The sequence below is a fragment of the Heterodontus francisci genome, chromosome 11, assembly GCF_036365525.1.
Source record: "Heterodontus francisci isolate sHetFra1 chromosome 11, sHetFra1.hap1, whole genome shotgun sequence".
Classification (NCBI taxonomy): Eukaryota; Metazoa; Chordata; class Chondrichthyes; order Heterodontiformes; family Heterodontidae; genus Heterodontus; species Heterodontus francisci.
In genome coordinates this window covers 65,206,020-65,225,511 of record NC_090381.1, presented here as the reverse complement: position 1 = coordinate 65,225,511, position 19,492 = coordinate 65,206,020, and positions in this window count along the sequence as shown.

Genomic DNA, 19,492 nt, shown 5'->3' with positions numbered 1-19,492 from the left:
GCGCTCTTGTGTGTCGCTGATACAAAGTCCCGGTCTCACTGCAGTACAGGAGTGTGGTGATAACAACTGCTGTGTACACTAGGACTTTTGTTAACCAGTGGAGGTCTTTGTTGTCAAACACTCGCTGTAGAAGCTGAGCTGGCGCTTCTGATCCGGTGTTGGATCTCCTCATCAATGGTGGCCTTTTGAGACTGTCAAGGTATGGGAAGTGCTCAACATATTCCAAAGTCTCTCTTTAAACATATGTGGGAGGTGGAATATTATGTTGATCAGGTGTGGGTTGATATGAGTTTTGTTTTGGCAACATTCAAGGACAGGCCGAGTCTGTTGTATGCAGAATTTAAGAGATTGAGAGTGGCTTGCAAATCTGGTGCAGAGTGGGCAACGACATTGCAGTCATCCACAACTGCAGATCATGTATGTCTATGACGGTCAGCTTAGTTATGGCATGGAGGCGACTGAGGTTAAAGAATTTTCCATCTAGGCAGTATTTAAGACTCAAACCAGAGGGCAGCTGATCTTTGATGAGGTGAATTGTCACTGCCAGGTAGATTGAAAATAGTGTGGGGGCTATCGCGCAGACTTGTTTGACCCCAGTCCGGATTTTGAAGGCGTCTGTTTCAGATCTCCCACTCAAGAAAGTTGCAGTCATATCATCATGGAGCAATTGCAGGATTGTGATGACATTTCTTGGATATCTAAATCTTTGGATTACAACCCACAGAGTCGCACGATTTACTGAGTCAAATGCTTTGGTCAGGTCGCTGACAGCAATGAAGAGTTCTTAGAGTCATAGAGTTATACAGCACAGAAACAGGTCCATCAGCCCATTGTGTCTGTGCCGGACATCAAGCACCTACCCTAATCCCATTTTCCAGCACTTGACCCATAGCCTTGTATGCTGTGGCGTTCCTGGTGGTGTTCTTGACATTTTTCTTGGATTTGTCTGGCAACATAAACCATGTTGGAGGTTCCTCTGGAAGGTCTAAAGCCTGTGTCTCTCGGAGGATTTTCTCAGCCATAGGAAGTAGTTGATTCAGGAGAATATGTCTCAAGATTTTCCCTGCTATGGACAAGAGGGAAATACCTCGATAGTTTCCACAGCATGATCTATCTCCCTACTAGAAGATGTCATGTCCTGAAGTTGGGTTGGTTGGTGGGGAGTGGGGGGGGGGTCCTTTCTCCTCCCAAATCTGAAGGATGGAGTCTTGATGTGAGCAAAAGCCTACCAGCTTTGAAGGCCTCAGCTGGAATACCATCAGCACCACAGGCTTTGTTGTTTTTCATCCATTTGATTGCTTGTTGCAGCTCTCCCATTGATGGTGGTTCACGCATAGACTCTTCCACAGGGTACTGGAGGATAGCCTGGAGAATATCAGCTGCCACTGTGGATTCATGGTTGAGGAGTTGTTGAAAATGTTCTTTGCAGCATTGCTGGATGGCATTGTCATCCTTAAGAAGGGAGGCACCATCCTGTGAGCGAAGGGGATTTTGTCCATTTGACCTTGGTCTACAAATGGCCCTGGAGGCTTCAAAAAAGCTTTGCATGTCATAATCGTCAGCATATTGTTGGATCTCTTGGGCTTTCTCTTCCCACCACTTAGAATCATAGAAGATTTAAGGCACAGAAAGAGGCCACTTGGTCCATCGTGTCTGTGCCAGCCGAAAAACGATCCACCTATTCTAATTCCATCTTCCAGCATTTGGTCCATAGCCCTGCAGATTACGGCACTTGAGGCACATATCCAGACTCCTTTTGAATGAGTTGAGGGTTTCTGCCTCAACTACCCGTTCAGGCAGTTAGTTCCAGACCCCCAACACCCTCTGGGTGAAAAATCTTTTCCTCTTCTCCCCTCTAATTTTTCTACCAATCATTTTAAATCTATGCCCCCTTGTCACTAACCTCTCTGCTAAGGTAAATAGACCCTTCACCTCTACTCTATCCAGGCCACTCAAAATTTTGTACATTTCAATCAGATCTTCCCTCAGCCTTCTCTGTTCCAAGAACAACCCCAGCCTAACCAATCTTTCCTCATAGCTACATTTTTCCAGTCCCGACAACATCCTCGTAAATCTCCTCTGTACCCTCTCTAGCGTAATTACATCCTTCCTGTAATGAGGTGACCAGAACTGCACACAGTACTCAAGTTGTGGCCTAACCAATGAGTTATACAGTTCCAGCATAATCTCCCTGCTCTTATATTCTATACCTCGGCCAAAGACTTGCAGGTTTATAGGTGAATTGGCCATTGTAAATTGTACCTAGTGTAGGTAGGTGGTAGGAGAATGGTGGGGATGTGGTAGAGAATATGGGGTTAATGTAGGATTATTAATAAATGGGTGGTTGTCGGTCGGCACAGACTCGGTGGGCCGAAGGGCCTGTTTCAGTACTGTATTTCTAAATTAAAAATTTTTTTTAAAATTAAAATTAATAAAAGGATTCCATATGCCTTCTTAACCACCTTATTGACCTGTCCTGCTACCTTCAGGGATCTGTGGGCATTCACTCCAAGTTCCCTCACTTCCTCTACACTTCTCAGTATTTTCCCATTAATCAGGTATTCCTTTGCCTTGTTTGATCTCCCCAAATGCATCACCTCACACCTCTGCAGGTTGAATTCCATTTGCCACTTTTCTGCCCATCTGACCAGACCATCAATATCTTCCTGCAGCCTACAGCTATCCTCCTCGCTATCTACCACACGGCCAATCTTTGTGTCGTCTGCAAACTTCTTGATCATGGCCCCTACATTTACGTCCAAATCGTTAATATATACCACAAAAAGCAGGGGACCCAGTACTGAGCCTTGTGGAATGCCACTGGAAACAGCCCTCCAGTTGCTAAAATACCCGTCAACAATTACCCTTTGTTTCCTGCCACTGAGCCAATTTTGAATCCACCTTTCCCTGGATTCCATGGGATTTTATTTTTTTAAACAGTGTGCCATGTGGGACCTTGTCAAAAGCCTTGCTAAAATCCATGTAGACCACATCAACTGCACTACCCTCATCTATCTTCCTTGTTACTTCTTCAAAAAATTAGATCAAGTTGGTCAAACAAGATCTTCCCTTAACAAATCCATGTTGACTGTCCTTGATTAACCTGTTCCTTTCTAAGTGACTATTTATCCTGTCTCTCAGCATAGATTCCAATAATTTGCGCACTACTGAGGTTAGACTGACTGTAATTACTCAGTCTATCCCTCGCTCCCTTTTTAAATGGAGGTACAATGTTAGCAGTTCTCCAATCCTCCGGCACCACACCTGTATCCAGTGAGGACTGGAAAATGACGGTCAGACCTTTAGCTATTTCCTCTCTTGCTTCTTTTAACAGCCTAGGGTACATTTCATCTGGCCCTGGTGATTTATCAACTTTCAAGGATGCTAATCCCATTAATACTTCCTCTCTCCCTATGTTTATCACATCCAATACTGCATACTCTTTTCTCCTTAACTACAATATCTGCATCATCCCCCTCTTTTGTGAAGACAGACGCAAAGTATTCATTTAGAACCATACCAACATCTTCTGTCCCTACGCATAGGTTACCTTTTTGGTCTTTTATGGGCCCTACTCTCTCCTTAGTTATCCTCTTACTCATAATGTATCAATGGAACATCTTTGGGTTCACCTTGATTTTGCTTGCCAATATTCTTTCATGCCCTCTCTTTGCTTTCCTAATTTCCTTTTTGATTTCACCCCTCCACTTTCTGTACTCCTCTCGGCTTTCTGTAGTATTGAATTCTCGGTGTCGGACATAATCTTTTCTTTTCTGCCTGATCTTACCCTGTAAGCTCCTTGACATCCATGGGGCTGTAGTTTCAGTCGTCCCACCCTTTTTCTTTGTGGGAACATGTTTACTCTGAACCCCTTGAATCTCCCCTTTGAATGCCTCCCACTGCTCTGACACTGATTTACCAGTCCACATTTGCTAAATCACTCCTCAGTTTAGTAAAATTGGCCTTGTCCCAACTGGAAACTCTAACTCCTGTCTCTGTCCTTTTCCTTAATTATGGTTAAACTGATTGAATTATGATTACTACCACCAAAATCCTCTCCCACTGCCACTCCTTCCACCTGCTCATCTTCATTTCCTAAAACTAAGTCTAAAACTGTGCCCTCTCTTTTTGGACTAGCTACATACTGGGCAAAAAAGTTCTCCTGAATGCACCTCAATAATTCTGCTCCCTCAATTCCTTTCACACTAAAACTATCCCGGTTAATATTGGGGTAGTTAAAATCCCCTACTATTACTACCCTATTGTTTTTGCACTTTTCAGAGATTTGCCTGCATATCGGCTCTTCTATCTGTGTCTGCGTGGGTTTCCTCCGGGTGCTCCGGTTTCCTCCCACATGCCAAAGACTTGCAGGTTGATAGGTTAATTGGCCATTATAAATTGCCCCTAGTATAGGTAGGTGGTAGGGAAATATAGGGACAGGTGGGGATGTGGTAGGAATATGGGATTAGTGTAGTATTAGTAGAAATGGGTGGTTGATGGTCGGCGCAGACTCGGTGGGCCGAAGGGCCTGTTTCAGTGCTGTATCTCTAAACAAATCTCCCTCTGACTGTTTGGGGTCTATAGTACACTCCCAGCAGTGTGATTGCCCCTTTTTTAGTTCCTTAGCTCAATCCATATGGCCTCATTTGATGGACCTTCCAACATATCATCCCTCCTCACAGTTGTAATAATTTCCTTGAGCAAAATTGCCACTCCCCCTCCTTTTTTATCCCCGTCCCTATTGCGTCTGAAAACCCTATAACCAGGAACATTGAGCTGCCATTCCTGTCCCTCCTTTAGCCATGTTTCTGTAATAGCTATAATATCGTACTGCCATGTATCTATCTGTGCCGTCAGCTCCTGCTTTATTTGCTATACTCCTTGCATTGAAATAGATACCCTTGAGCACTGCCAAACTTTCTCTTATTTTCTAACCATTGTTTCCTCTGTCTTCCAGACTCATCCATTAATTTTCTGCCTTCCATTTTCATTTCTGATTTTGTCCCAACTGAGTCTACCCTCAGGTCCCTATCCCCCTGTCCAACTAGTTTAAACCTTCCCCAACAGCACGAGCAAAAATTCCCACAAGGAACTCAGTCCCGTCTCTGTTCAGGTGCAACCCGCTGGCCTGTACAGGTCCCATCTTCCCCAATGTCCCAGGAATCTAAAGACCTCCCTCCTGCACCATCTTTCCAGCCACTCATTCATCTGCCTTATCCTTCTATTTCTTTACTCACTTGCGTGTGGCACTGGGAGTAATCCAGAGATTACTACTTTTGAGGTCCTGCTTGCTAATTTCTTACCTAGCTCCAGAAATTCTGATTGCAGGACCAGATCTCTCCACCTATGTCAAAGAACAAAGAACAGGATAGCACGAACAGGCCATTCGGCCCTCCAAGCCTGCGCCGATCTTGATGCCTGCCTAAACTAAAACCTTCTGCACTTCCGGGGACCGTATCCCTCTCTTCATGTATTGTCAAGATGCATCTTAAACGTCGCTACTGTACCTGCTTCCACCACCTCCCCCGGCAGCAAGTTCCAGGCACTCACCACCCTCTGTGTAAAGAACTTGCCTCGCACATCCCCTCTAAACTTTGCCCCTCGCACCTTAAACCTAAGTCCCTAGTAACTGACTCTTCCACCCTGGGAAAAAGCTTCTGGCTATCCACTCTGTCCATGCCGTTCATAACTTTGTAAACCTCTATCATGTCGCCCCTCCACCTCCGTCGTTCCAGTGAAAACAATCCGAGTTTATCCAACCTCTCCTCATAGTTAATACCCTCCAGACCAGGCAACATCCTGGTAAACCTCTTCTGTACCCTCTCCAAAGCCTCCACATTCTTCTGGTAGTGTGGCGACCAGAATTGCATGCAATATTCTAAGTGTGGCCTAACTAAAGTTCTGTACAGCTGCAGCATGACTTGCCAATTTTTATACTCTATGCCCCGACCGATGAAGGCAAGCATGCCATATGCTTTCTTGACTACCTTATCCACCTGCATTGCCATTTTCAGTGACCTGTGGACCTGTACGTCCAGATCTCTCTGCCTGTCAATACTCCTAAGGGTTCTGCCATTTACTGTATACTTCCCACCTGCATTAGACCTTCCAAAATGCATTACCTCACATTTGTCCGGATTAAACTCCATCTGCCATTTCTCCGCCCAAGTCTCCAACCGATCTATATCCTGCTGTATCCTCTGACAATCCTCATCACTATCCGCAACTCCACCAACCTTTGTGTCGTCTGCAAACTTACTAATCAGACCAGCTACATTTTCCTCCAAATCATTTATATATACTACAAACAGCAAAGGTCCCAGCACTGATCCCTGCGGAACACCACTAGTCACATCCCTCCATTCAGAAAAGCACCCTTCCACTGCTACCCTCTGTCTTCTATGACAGAGCCAGTTCTGTATCCATCTTGCCAGCTCACCTCTGATCCCGTGTGACTTCACCTTTTGTACCAGTCTGCCATAAGGGACCTTGTCAAAGGCTTTACTGAAGTCCATACAGATAACATCCACTGCCCTTCCTTCATCAATCATCTTTGTCAAAACTCAATCAAATTCGTGAGACACGACCTCCCCTTCACAAAACCATGCTGCCTCTCGCTAATAAGTTGATTTGTTTCCAAATGGGAGTAAATCCTGTCCCGAAGAATCCTCTCTAATAATTTCCCTACCACTGAAGTAAGGCTCACCGGCCTATAATTTCCTGGATTATCCTTGCTACCCTTCTTAAACAAAGGAACAACATTGGCTATTCTCCAGTCCTCTGGGACCTCACCTGTAGCCAATGAGGATGCAAAGATTTCTGTCAAGGCCTCAGCAATTTCGTCCCTTGCCTCCCTCAGTATTCTGAGGTAGATCCCATCAGGCCCTGGGGACTTATCTACCTTAATGCTTTGCAAGACACCCAACACCTCCTTTTTGATAATGAGATGACTGAGACTATCTACGCTCCCTTCCCTAGGCTCATCATCCACCAAGTCCTTCTCTTTGGTGAATACTGATGCAAAGTACTCATTTAGTACCTCGCCCATTTCCTCTGGTTCCACACATGGATTCCCTTCTCTGTCCTTGAGTGGGCCAACCCTCTCCCTAGTTACCCTCTTGCTCTTTCTATACATATAAAAAGCCTTGGGATTTTCCTTAATCCTGTTTGCCAATGACTTTTCATGACTCCTTTTAGCCCTCCTGACTCCTTGCTTAAGTTCTTTCCTACTGTCTTTATATTCCTCAAGGGATTCGTCTGATCCTAGCCTTCCAGCCCTTACGAATGCTTCCTTTTTCTTTTGACTAGGCTCACAATATCCCGCGTTATCCAAGGTTCCCGAAACTTACCAAACTTATCCTTCTTCCTCACAGGAACATGTTGGTCCTGGATTCTAATCAACTGACGTTTGAAAGATTCCCACATGTCAGATGTTGATTTACCCTCAAATAGCCGCCCCCAATCTAAATTCTTCAGTTCCTGCCTAATATTGTTATAATTAGCCTTCCCCCAATTTAGCACCTTCACCCGAGGACTACTCTTATCCTTATACACAAGTACCTTAAAACTTATGGAATTATGGTCACTGTTCCCGAAAGGCTCCCCTACTGAAACTTCGACCACCTGGCCAGGCTCATTCCCCAATACCAGGTCCAGTACAGCCCCATCCCTAGTTGGACTATCTACATATTGTTTCAAGAAGCCCTCCTGGATGCTCCTTACAAATCTGCCCCATCCAAGCCCCTAGCACTAAGTGAGTCCCAGTCAATATAGGGGAAGTTAAAATCACCCACCACTACAACCCAGTTACCTTTACATCTTTCCAAAATCTGTCTACATATCTGCTCCTCTACCTCCCACTGGCTGTTGGGAGGCCTGTAGAAAACACCCAACATCGTGACTGCACCCTTCCTATTCCTGAGCTCCACCCATATTGCCTCGCTGCACGACCCCTCCGAGGTGTCCTCCCGCAGTACAGCTGTGATAGTCTCCTTAACAAGTAATGCAACTCCCCTGAACCAGTGTTGTTGGTTCTGATGTGGACCACGACTGCCAGCTGTCCACCCTTCCCCTTCAGCATGCTGTGCAGCTGCTCAGTGACATCCTTGACCCTGGCACCAGGGAGGCAACACACCATTCTGGATTCATGTCTGCGGCCACAGAAATGCCTGTCTCTTCCCCTGACTATTGAATCTCCTATCACTATGGCTCTTCCATTCTTCCCTGTACCCCCCTATGCAGCTGAGCCACCCGTGGTGCCATAGGCTTGTCTCTGGCTGCACTGCCCAGGTGAAGCTTCACTTTCCTCAGTATTCAGAACTGAATACCTGTTGGAGAGCGAGATGCGCTTAGGGGCCTTCTGCACTGCCTGCCTGATTGTTTTTGACTGCCTGGTGGTCACCCATTCCCTCTCTCTCTGCATACTCTTAAGCTGTGGGGTGACCACATCTATAAGCGTGCTATCCACGTAGCTCTCATCCTCATGAATGCACTGCAGTGTTGCTCAAGTTCCAAAACCACGGTTCACTAGTTAAAATAAACCTTACCCCCCAAAAAATAATAACACTCACCAGCTACTCACTTGTTCCTTATTATTAATACTTAATTTATACTCTTTTTAAGTCTGCCAGTTGTTGAGACGCTATAACCCAGCTATTTACACACACGCCTGAACACTAATGTACTAACCCAGCTATTTACTGAGACTCCCTAACAGCAGTTACTCACCGACCAATCATCTTGCAGCTTTCCTATGATCTCACTGTTCACTTTATTTTCAAACTCCAGCGCGCCTGGACAATTTTCTGCTCCACTCTCGCTGTTTCCCGCTCTCTGAGTGAACTCTTGCTCTCTCTGTCCTGATCTCTTTATGCTCCGCTCCGCTCTCGTTATTTCCCGCTGTCTGAGTGAACTCTCACTCTCCCTCCCAGTCTCTTTATGCTCCGCTCTACTCTCGCTGTTTCCCGCTCTCTGAGTGAACTCTCGCTCTCTCTCCTGGTCTTTTTATGCTCCGTTCTGCTCTCGCTGTTTCCCGCTCTCTGAGTGGGATTCCAGATTTGTTTTTGGGTGTCAGCCTTGAGCTGTTGGATTGCTGCCTTCTTGACTTGTGACCTTGGCTTGTTCTGCCAGGCAATGAGGGTTGTTCATTTTTGTTCGAGGAGGTCACATATTTCAGCATCATTTTCGTTGAACCAGTCCTGGTGGCGACGATGCTTGAACCCAATAGTCTGGATACAGGAGTTAGGACAGCTGACTTTACTTGTTCCCACTGTTCTGAAATTGAGTTGGATGCATGAAGATTTTCCAGATTGGTTGTGAGCTGCACTTGGAATTCCTCTCTACGGTTGGGCTGCTTTAGGGCTGAGGCATTGATCTTCTTCCTGTTGGAAATTTGGATCTTGCAATGTCTTGGTTCTAGGTGGCTGTTCATCACCAATCGAACAATTCGATGATCTGTCCAGCAGGCATCAATCCCCTTCATGGATTGAGCAATACAGACATCACTCAGATCTTTGGCTCAAACAATGGCATAATCCAGGCGGTGCCAGTGCTTTGATCTAGGATGCCTCGATGTGGTTTAATATTTGCCCTTCTAGGGGCAGAGGGTGTTTGTTATAATGAGGCCATGCTGAGTAGACTTTGTCAGGAGGGCATTGGCTTTTCCCACCCCGTTTTTCCCAATGGTACCTCTCCAGACATTGGGGTCATGGCCAACCTGGCATTAAACTAATATAAAAGCAAAATACTGCAGATGCTGAAAATGTGAACTAAAAACATAAGCAATGCCTTTTCAGTGACCACGAGCTTGTAAATCAGGTCTGAGAGGTGACTAAGTGTCTCTGCACTGTGAATTTTGCTGCTAGGATAACAAGGAGTCTCCCTGAAACCAGAGGAGGCAAAAGGTTTCTTGGAGATCCAAATACTGTATTGCATAATGTGAAGAATAAGTAAAACAAGAAAACTAGTGATATGGACAGGTGGGGAATGGCATGGAAGGTTTCCACTGATCACCTCCCAACTGACCAAAGGTAGTGTTTTGTTTTGAATTAGTGTTTCAGCCCTTGTGTTTTGTTGTCCAAATAAACAGACAGTGACAGGTTTTCTCATGAGTTAAACAGAAGATTAAATATTTATTAAACAATAATTACCCAAAATGTTCACAACACCACCCCCGCACACATTCACTCTCTCATGCACACTCGAGAAAAGATATATGTAAGGTAAAGGGCAAGAGATATTGAGTTCAAGCAGTGTAAAAGTCTGCTGTTTTCAGGAAAAACCTCTTAGAAGGTAAGTTTTAAAGTTGCAGGCCTCTTTCCTAGTTGTCTTGCTTTTGCTCGGTTGCTGGCAGTCCCTGGCAGTCAATCCTTCAGTTTGAAGATGGTGCTGGTATCTCTTACTTCAATTTTCACAAGTGGAGGAGTTGTTTAAAAAGCAGTCTCTTACTTCTCTGCAGCAATTGGTTGCCAGTTTGTCTCAGCGGGGTTCAAATGTCTTAACTGCAATTGACCTCTTTCTCTTTCAGCCTTGTGCTAGAATTCAAGATGGCGTTTGATGTTCTCTCTATGGCTGGAGATCCCAGACTGGTGAACTTGATACTCTGAACTTGAATGACTGAACCCTTTGTTCTCCAAAAAGGTCACCTTGAAAGGTAAATTCATAGTGCTATTTTTGCCCATGTGACTTTAGGTTTTTGGTTCCTGAGGAGCTATACAATGGCTTCTATTCTCAGCCCATTTTGATAATATGAGGGATGTTTACACTGTATTGTGGTAAGTGTAGCTGCAGATTTAGAGTCTGTGAGTGTCTTTGTTTCAGCTTGTTTTATGGAAAGCACATGTCCATTGGTGATGAGCTGTCTCATTTCAACGCAGACGGGGCTAATGAGTTTTAGTCCTGGATAATCCAACTCGGCCTCCTCCTGAAGTCCCGAGCATCACAGATGTCAGTCTTCAACAAATTCGATTCACTCCCCATGATATCAAGAAACGACTGAAGGCACTGGATACTGCAAAGTCTATAGGTCCTGACAATATTCCAGCAATAGTACTGAAAGCCTATGCTCCAGAACCTGCCATGCCCCTAGCCAAGCTGTTCCATTACAGCTACAACACTTGCATCTACCCAGCAATGTGGAAAATTGCCCAGATACGTCCTGTACACAGAAAGCAGGACAAGTCCAACCCGGCTAATTACTGCCCCATCAGTCTACTCTCAATCATCAGTAAAGTGATGGAAGGTGTCGTCAACAGTGCTTATCAAGCAGCACTTGTCTAGCAATAACCTGTTCAATGACATTCAGTTTGGGTTCTGTCAGAGTCAATCAGCTCCTAGCCTCATTACAACCTTGGTTCAAACATGGATAAAAGAGCTGAACTGAAGAGATGAGGGGAGGGTGACTGCCTTTGACATCAAGGCAGCATTTGATCGAGTATGGCATCAAGGAGCCCTAGCAAAACTGGAGACAATGGAAATCAGGGGGAAAACTCTCTGCTGGTTAGAGTCGTACCTAGCACAAAGGAAGGAAGTTGTGGTTGTTGGAGGTTAATCATCAGGACATCGCTGCAGGAGTTCCTCAGGATAGTGTCCTCGGCCCAACCATCTTCAGCTGCTTCATCAATGACCTTCTTTCAATCATAAAGTCAGAAGTGGGGATGTTCGCTAATGATTGCACCATGTTCAGCACCATTCGTGACTCCTCAGATACTGAAGCAGTCCATGTAGAAATGTAACAACACCTGGACAATATCCAAGCTTGGGCTGATAAGGGGCAAGTAACATTCGTGTCACACAAGTGCCAGGCAATGACCATCCCCAACAAGAGAGAATCTAATCATCTCCACTTGATATTCAATGACATTATGATCGCTGAATCCCCCACTATCAACATCCTGGGGGTTACCATTGACCAGAAACTGAACTGAAGTAGCGATATAAATACCGTGGCTACAAGAGCAGGTCAGAGTCTAGGAATCCTGCGGCGAGTAACTCACCACCCGGCTCCCCAAAGCCTGTCCACCATCTACAAGGCACAAATCAGGAGTGTAATGGAATACTCTCCACTTGCCTGGATGTGTACAGCTCAAGAAGTTCGACACCATCCAGGACAAAGCAGCCCACTTGATTGGCACCCCATCCACAAACATCTACTCCTCCATCACTGTGCACAGTGGCAGCAGTATGTACCATCTACAGGATGCACTGCAGCAATGCACCAAGGCTCCTTAGACAGCACCTTCCAAACCAGAAACCTCTACCACCTAGCAGGACAAGGGCAGCAAAAAGTTTTTAGCAGACTTGGATGTGTAATTTAGTGCAAGAGATGGTATTTGTCATGTGATTGTGTCTTCCCTCTTGTTGAAAGCAAAAATGTACCAGTCTTTATAAAATTGGTCTAATTTCTTTCTAATTTCTTCTTTTTTTGTATTTTCATCGCTGTACTTCTCGTGAACTGACACTAGGCATCAACAAATATTTCACCATGTTCTGATCTTACGTAGGATAAGATAACTGTTACATTGATACTCAAAACATTAGACCCTGTACATTGTTACAAGGTTTTTATTTTTGTACTAAAAGCTTAGAATTCTGTGTTTTTTGAAAAAAAACTGAAAAAGGATTTTTCATTGAACATTGAGGCACCTGCAAATAGCTGAAAATTTTGCAATGTTTTGAAAGGAAACTCAAAACAAATCCTGAACTTTATGGGTGGTTTGAAAGGAAGCTGAAATTGTATACAAGGACAGGAAAGCAAGCAATTTCAAGGAAACCAGCAAGGCATTTGAGCTCCTCAGATGAACTTTGAATGACAAGGGAGACTCTATGTCTGGACATGTGATCTGCTCAGGAAGGTTTTACTTTCACTTTGGATCCCTTAAAAAAAAAGCAGTGAGTTGGACAAAGAGCAGGCATTTTGAAAGTTGGCTTTGACCTGCCTGGAGATCAGAGAAGAAGACCCAGAAAAAGTGTTACCTGTCTGTAGAGGAAGCCTGCATCTCTTGAGAAGAAACCCCTGTATGTCAGAGGTAGCAGATTCCTAATGCCTTCTGTCTTTGAAGAATCCCTGCATCATGTGTAATTCCTGTTGTCTCCTGTGTTTTAAGAAATTCTGACATCTGAAGAAAGCGTCCACTGCTATACTGCTGCTGTAAGATCTAAGCAAACCTGTTGCTACACCACTGCTGAAATATCTACGTGAAGCCCGCTGCAGTCGAATTGCTTTGAACACCTACCCATCACACACTGTTCATCAACCTCGCCTGGAGAGACTTCGAGTGGCATCCAACTATTTGACTCTGGGACACCTCACCAAACCAAACAATTTCCTACCAGAACATGACAACCTGAGTTATTTTATTCCTTCTATTCCTAAGAGACAGCTGTAAACCAAAAAAAAAATCCTTTTTCCCTGGTTAACTTTTTAAAATATATCTGTGTGTGCATGAGGGCTAGGGAAATAAGGAGCTTTTTGTATATAGGTTTATCTCATTATTGGTTCAGACAGTTTATTAATAAATAGTTGATTTGTTGTTGATTAAAGAAACCTGGTTGGTGTGCCTTATTCTGGGGAACAAATAGAGTATGGAAGTGGCTGGTTTTCGATAGATGGTAAAATTTATAGATATGCTGTGACTCGTGGAGAAGTGGGACTGAATTAACAGTGCACTCTCCCACTTCAGTCATAACATATTAATTGGGGCTCTTGTCGGGATCATATCCAACACCGATGACGTTAATTGTAAGGGGAATAATAATAATTGAAAGAGGAAAATAAAAGAACCAGGTTTTTTGTGGAATTGAGTAAAGTCTACACTCCCAGAATGGCATTTACAGTTGCTGTAGCTTCTCTGGGAAAGGATAATGTGTCCCTCCGTGACTTGGAAACTTTAACCAAGATTAAACTAAAAGATTTGGCAGCATAATTGGGGTTAGAATTGAAATTAGGTGCTAAAAAAGCAAAGGTAATTGATGTAATAGCCCAACATTTGAATTGGAAGAAGAAGATAGTAAGTCAGAGGCTGATGCAGTTGAATTGACTAACATTCAGTTACAAATGAAAAAACTTGAACAGGAAAAAGAAATTGCAATAAGAAAACGTGAACTTCGGAGAGAAAGTGAAAGCGAAGAGAGGGAATTCAAATTAAAAGAGATGGAACTAAGACAATGGTGGTCTTGACTCCAGGGAAAATTCTGGTCAGGAAAAATCTAAATCCAGTTCAGGACCCAGCAAAAAGCTGTTTAAATTTATACAAGCTGTCTCTAAGTTTTGGGAAAGGGACTTGGAGGCATTTTTCATTTCTTTTGAAAAAAGTAGCCAAACAAATGAAATGGCCAAGGGAAAGCTAGACACTGCTTATGCAAAGCAGGTTGATGGGCAGAGCTCATGAAGTTTATGCCATCCTTGCTGAAGAGGCTTCTGCATATTATGAGAAGGCAAAAAAGGCTATTCTCACTGCGTATGAGTTAGTCCCTGAAGCTTACCAACAGAAGTTTTGGAAACTCTGGATATTGGGAGGGTAAAGCAAATTAATTTTGATCATTGGATACGGGCAGTGAAGATGGAAGGCACATATGAGAACCTTAAGAGAATTGATTCTCTTGGAAGAGTTTAAAAATTCAATCTCCCCAGTCCAATAGTGAGAATTCATGTAGAGAACCAGAAGGTTTCAAAAGCCAGGCAACAGTGGAAATCTCTGATGACTTTGAGCTTATGAATAAGCCAAAACCCTTTGTCTGTCACCCGCACAAACTCAAGAGTGCCGCAGTGGTATGGGCGGCACAGTGGCGCAGTGATATGGGCGGCACAGTGGCGCAGTGGTATGGGCGGCACAGTGGCGCAGTAGTTATGGGTGGCACAGTGGCGCAGTGGTTAGCACCGCAGCCTCACAGCTCCAGCGACCCGGGTTCAATTCTGGGTACTGCCTGTGTGGAGTTTGCAAGTTCTCTCTGTGTCTGCGTAGGTTTCCTCCGGGTGCTCCGGTTTCCTCCCACATGCCAAAGACCTGCAGGTTGATAGGTAAATTGGCCATTATAAATTGCCCCTAGTATAGGTAGGTGGTAGGGAAATATAGGGACAGGTGGGGATGTGGTAGGAATATGGAATTAGTGTAGCATTAGTATAAATGTGTGGTTGATGGTCGGCACAGACTCGGTGGGCCGGAGGGCCTGTTTCAGTGCTGTATCTCTAAATAAATAAATAAATAAAAATAAAAGGTGGGAGAGTGAAAGGAAGGCAAGTAGCCGGGGACAAGAAGGGAAAGCTGGAATTCCCCAGGATCCCTTCCTCAAGCCACAAAGGAAGGTGCTGAGGGTAGAAGTGAGGTCTGCAAGCCGAAGTGTTATCATTGCCACAAGGTGGGACATCTTCGTTGAGAATGCTAGAAGATGCAAGGTAAACCGATGGGACTTGTTGGGGTACACAAAGCTAATATAGAGAAAGCGGCTCTGGCGGAGAATACAGCAGATCAGGCTGTAGCTTTGACAGCAGGTGTAAAACCAGATACAAAAACCAAAGTAAGTGTAGGGGTTCAGAATAAGTTCCCTGAAAGTTATAGGGAATTCTTGTCGAAAGGAAAAGTAACTCCATATCCCTCAAGTGAGGCAGGCAAACCTATTATTATACTTAGGGATACAGGAGCAACCCAAATTCTTTTGCTGGGGAACGGTATAACATTTCCACCAGAGAGTGCACTGAATGCTAAAGTTTTAGTAAATGGTATTGGCAGGGAATATCTACCCGTACCTTTGTGTTGAGTGCATCTAGAGTGTGACCTAATGTTGGGGATGGTAACTATAGGAGTTGTTCATAGTTTGCTGGGAGATAGAATTGGACCTACTCCTAGGGAATGATTTGGCCAGAGCAAAAGTATTAGTTTCTCCCGTAGTTACAGAGAAACCAAGTGAAGTTAAAGAAACAGGATAATTACAAGAAAAAGTTCCAGGAATATTTCCTTCATGTGTAGTAACCTGAGCAATGGCTGAACAAGTTCCATTGTCGGAGGTAAAATTGGCACCTCAGACAGATTGCCAAATATCTGAAACTTTCTTTGGGGATTTAGATAATCCAAATGAGATGTTTAGCAAATCTTCTTTAATCACAGCACAACAAGCTGATCCAGAGTTACATAAAATAGCACAGTCAACTCTGACAGAAGCTGAGACAAAAGGAGTTCCAGAAGGCTATTATGTTGGAGACAGGATTCTGATGAGGAAATGGAGACCGCCTCTTAGACCTGTGGGCGAAGACTAGACGGTTGTTCGACAGGTAGTGGTACCACCTAAGTATCGGCGGGAATTATTATGGTTAGCACATGACATTCCTATGGCAGGACATATGGGGATCTGGAAGACCAAATCATGTATAAGTCAACATTATTAGTGGCCAGGTCTTACAAAGGACGTGGTGCAGTTTTGTAAAATATGCCATGCATGCCAGATGGTGGGAAAACCTCAACCTGCCATTTAACCGACACCTCTAAATCCCATACCATTTATTGAGGAACCATTTAGTATGGTATTGATAGACTGCATAGAACCCTTGCCGAAAATAAAAGCGGGACATAAATATATCCTCACTATCATGGATATAGCTACTCAATTCCCAGACACCATTCCCTCAAGGACAATTACTGCTAAGATGTAGTGGAGAAGTTAACCCAATTCTTTACGAGATATGGATTAGCAATTGAAGTTCAGTTGCATCAAGGTTCCAATTTTATGTCTAAATTATTTCAAGAAGTCATGGGTAATTTGGGTATCAAACAGATAAAATCTTCAGCATATCACCCACAGACACAGGGAGCTTTAGAAAGGTACCATTAAACTCTCAAAACAGTGTTAGGGCATACTGTCACGAATATTCCCATGACTGGGACAGGTTTTAAGAGCAGAGGGATGAATCTTTTGTATTAGACTATATATCCGTGTTTCGGGAAAGACTCACGAAGGCTTGCAATGTGACTCAGGAACACCTTAGCATCCCAAACCACCATGAAAAAATGGGCAGGCAAGAACGCAAAGACCCAAACTTTTCAACCAGGGCATGAAGTATTTGTATTATTACCTTTACAGGGTGAACCATTAAAAGTACAGTTCAGTGGTCCGTATAAAGTGGTAAATAGAATTGGTAAGATAAATTATTTGATTGACACCCCAGATTGCTGGAAAAAGAATCGGTTATGTCATATCAATATGTTAAAGCAATATTATCACAGGGAGGAGGATAAGCAAGTACAGGTATGTCAGGTAATAGGGGCAGTTAAGAATGAAAGGGATAGTGAGGATGAGGGAGAAGGAGGCCTAGACAATTCTCAAATTGAACCTCCTACACTCCGGTCAGCTAATACAGAATGTCTAGGAAATTTGGACAACATGCTTTTGTATTTAGATGCCAAACAATAAGAAGACCTAACAAGGCTACTGACAGCATTTGAAAGAGTCTGCAGGGATAAGCCAAGATGTACAACCTTAGCCACACATGATGTGGATGTAGGGGAATCTGTTCCTATAAACCAGCATCCTTACTGCTTAAGTCCAGACAAACAGGCCCAAGAAAAAGCAGAAATCCAATGCATGCTGGTAAACAACTTAATTGAACCTAATCAAAGGAGTTGGAGCTCACCAATAGTATTAGTGCCTAAACCTGATGGGTCAACCCAACTTTGCATAGACTACAGAAAAGTCAATGCAGTAGCAAAGGCTACTTTATTGCTCGCTTGGAAGACTGTATTGACAGAGTGGGCAGTGCCATATTTCTTACAAAGATAAGTTAAAGGGATACTAGCAAGTTCCTTTAACACCCCGAGCTAAAGAAATATCAGCTTTTGTCACACCAAACAGTCTTTACTAGTGCCGAGTGATATCATCTGGGCTAAAAAAATGCCCCAACAACCTTTCAGAGACAAACGAATCAAGTGAATCAGTGTTCCCAACTGTATAGTGTATCTTGATGATGTGCCAACATACAGTAACACTTGGAAGGAACACTTAAAACAGCTAGAAACTCTGTTTAAAAATTTACAAGCAGCTGATTTAGTGGTAAACCTGGCAAAAAGCAAATTTACAAAAGCAAGAGTGACCTACCTCAGCATATAGTGGGGCAAGGATAAGTGTTGCCAAGAACAGCAGAAGCACAATTCTTGGTGGAATTCCCTATCTCTAAGACTAAGCGTAAAATCAAGAAGTTTTTGAGGATGTGTGGTTTCTACCAAAGGTTTGTACCAAATTTCAGTACTGTAGCTGCTCCAGTAACAGATTTGCTACAGAAAAAGAAAACCAAGGTGGTGTGGCCAGAGGAATGCTAGGCATCTTTTGAAAAGCTAAAGGCAATTTTGACGAATGAACCAGTGTTGGCTGCTTCAAATTTTACTAAGTACTTCAAGGTAGTGATTGACGCTAGTGACCTGAGGGTTGGTGCAGTCCTATTCCAAGATGATGACTCGGTCATAGAAAAACCAGTGGGATACTTTTCAAAAAGTCTGAACCACCACCACCACCAAAAAAAGTATTCCACTGTGGAAAAAGAAATGTTAAATCTATTGTTGGCCCTCAAACATTTTGAAGTATATGTCTGCCACGACTACAGACAACCACTGATATATACTGACCATAATCCATTAAAGATTTTTCAAGATGGCTCCTGGGCTAGAAGCTCCCTAGGAAGTTCCCTTGCTGTGCAACTCTATCCATGGCCATCTGCTCCCTTTCTTAGTGCTTTCTCCCCCAATCTACCCTCTTAAACTGTTTAAATTCCCCAGGCTCTTTATTCAGTACATTTTAGCCCGAACTACAAGCTAACAGCTAGTTTAATGTTACCTTGGCCCACTGCCCTCCCCCAGCCACACCTGCTCTTTGTTTTCCTCATTGAGCACTCAATGAAAGTGAATGAAATCTGGACGAAATTGCAAAGTACAGCTGGAGATACTCTGATCTTCTATCCTGTTGTCTACACCATCCAGATTGTCTGCGGCCACGGCGTGCGGTAAGTCCATTGTAGAGAGGAAGGAGCAGCGGAACCCTAGGGTAATAAGACGAGTACAGAGGGGAAGCCTTGAGAAAAAGGTGCCCCGAACACGTAAAAAACCACGAACGGCTCCTCGGCCACAACTTCAAAATGCCCGCGGGAGATGTGAGGCTCGTAGCGCATCTGCAGCGCAATGTCGGCGAATTCCTGCTAGTACTGGCGCCTGAGGCTGTCGCTCACCTCCCGGAGGACGCGGATGAGCTTCCCGGCGTCGATGGTGGGAACTGATGAAATGGTTTATTACCTGCAGCCACTTTCCCCCCCCCCTTCCCCCCCTCCCCTTCCCCTTCCCAGCTCCACTCTCCCTGCTCACCCCCCCACACCGCCCTCCCCCACCCCCTCCCCCCTTCGCAACCCCTTCCCAGCTCCCCCCTCGCACCATCTTCCCCCTGCACCCCCTTCCCCTGCACCCCCCCTTCCCCCTTACAGCCCCCTTCCCAGCTCCCTCTCGCACCCCCTTCCCTCCACCCC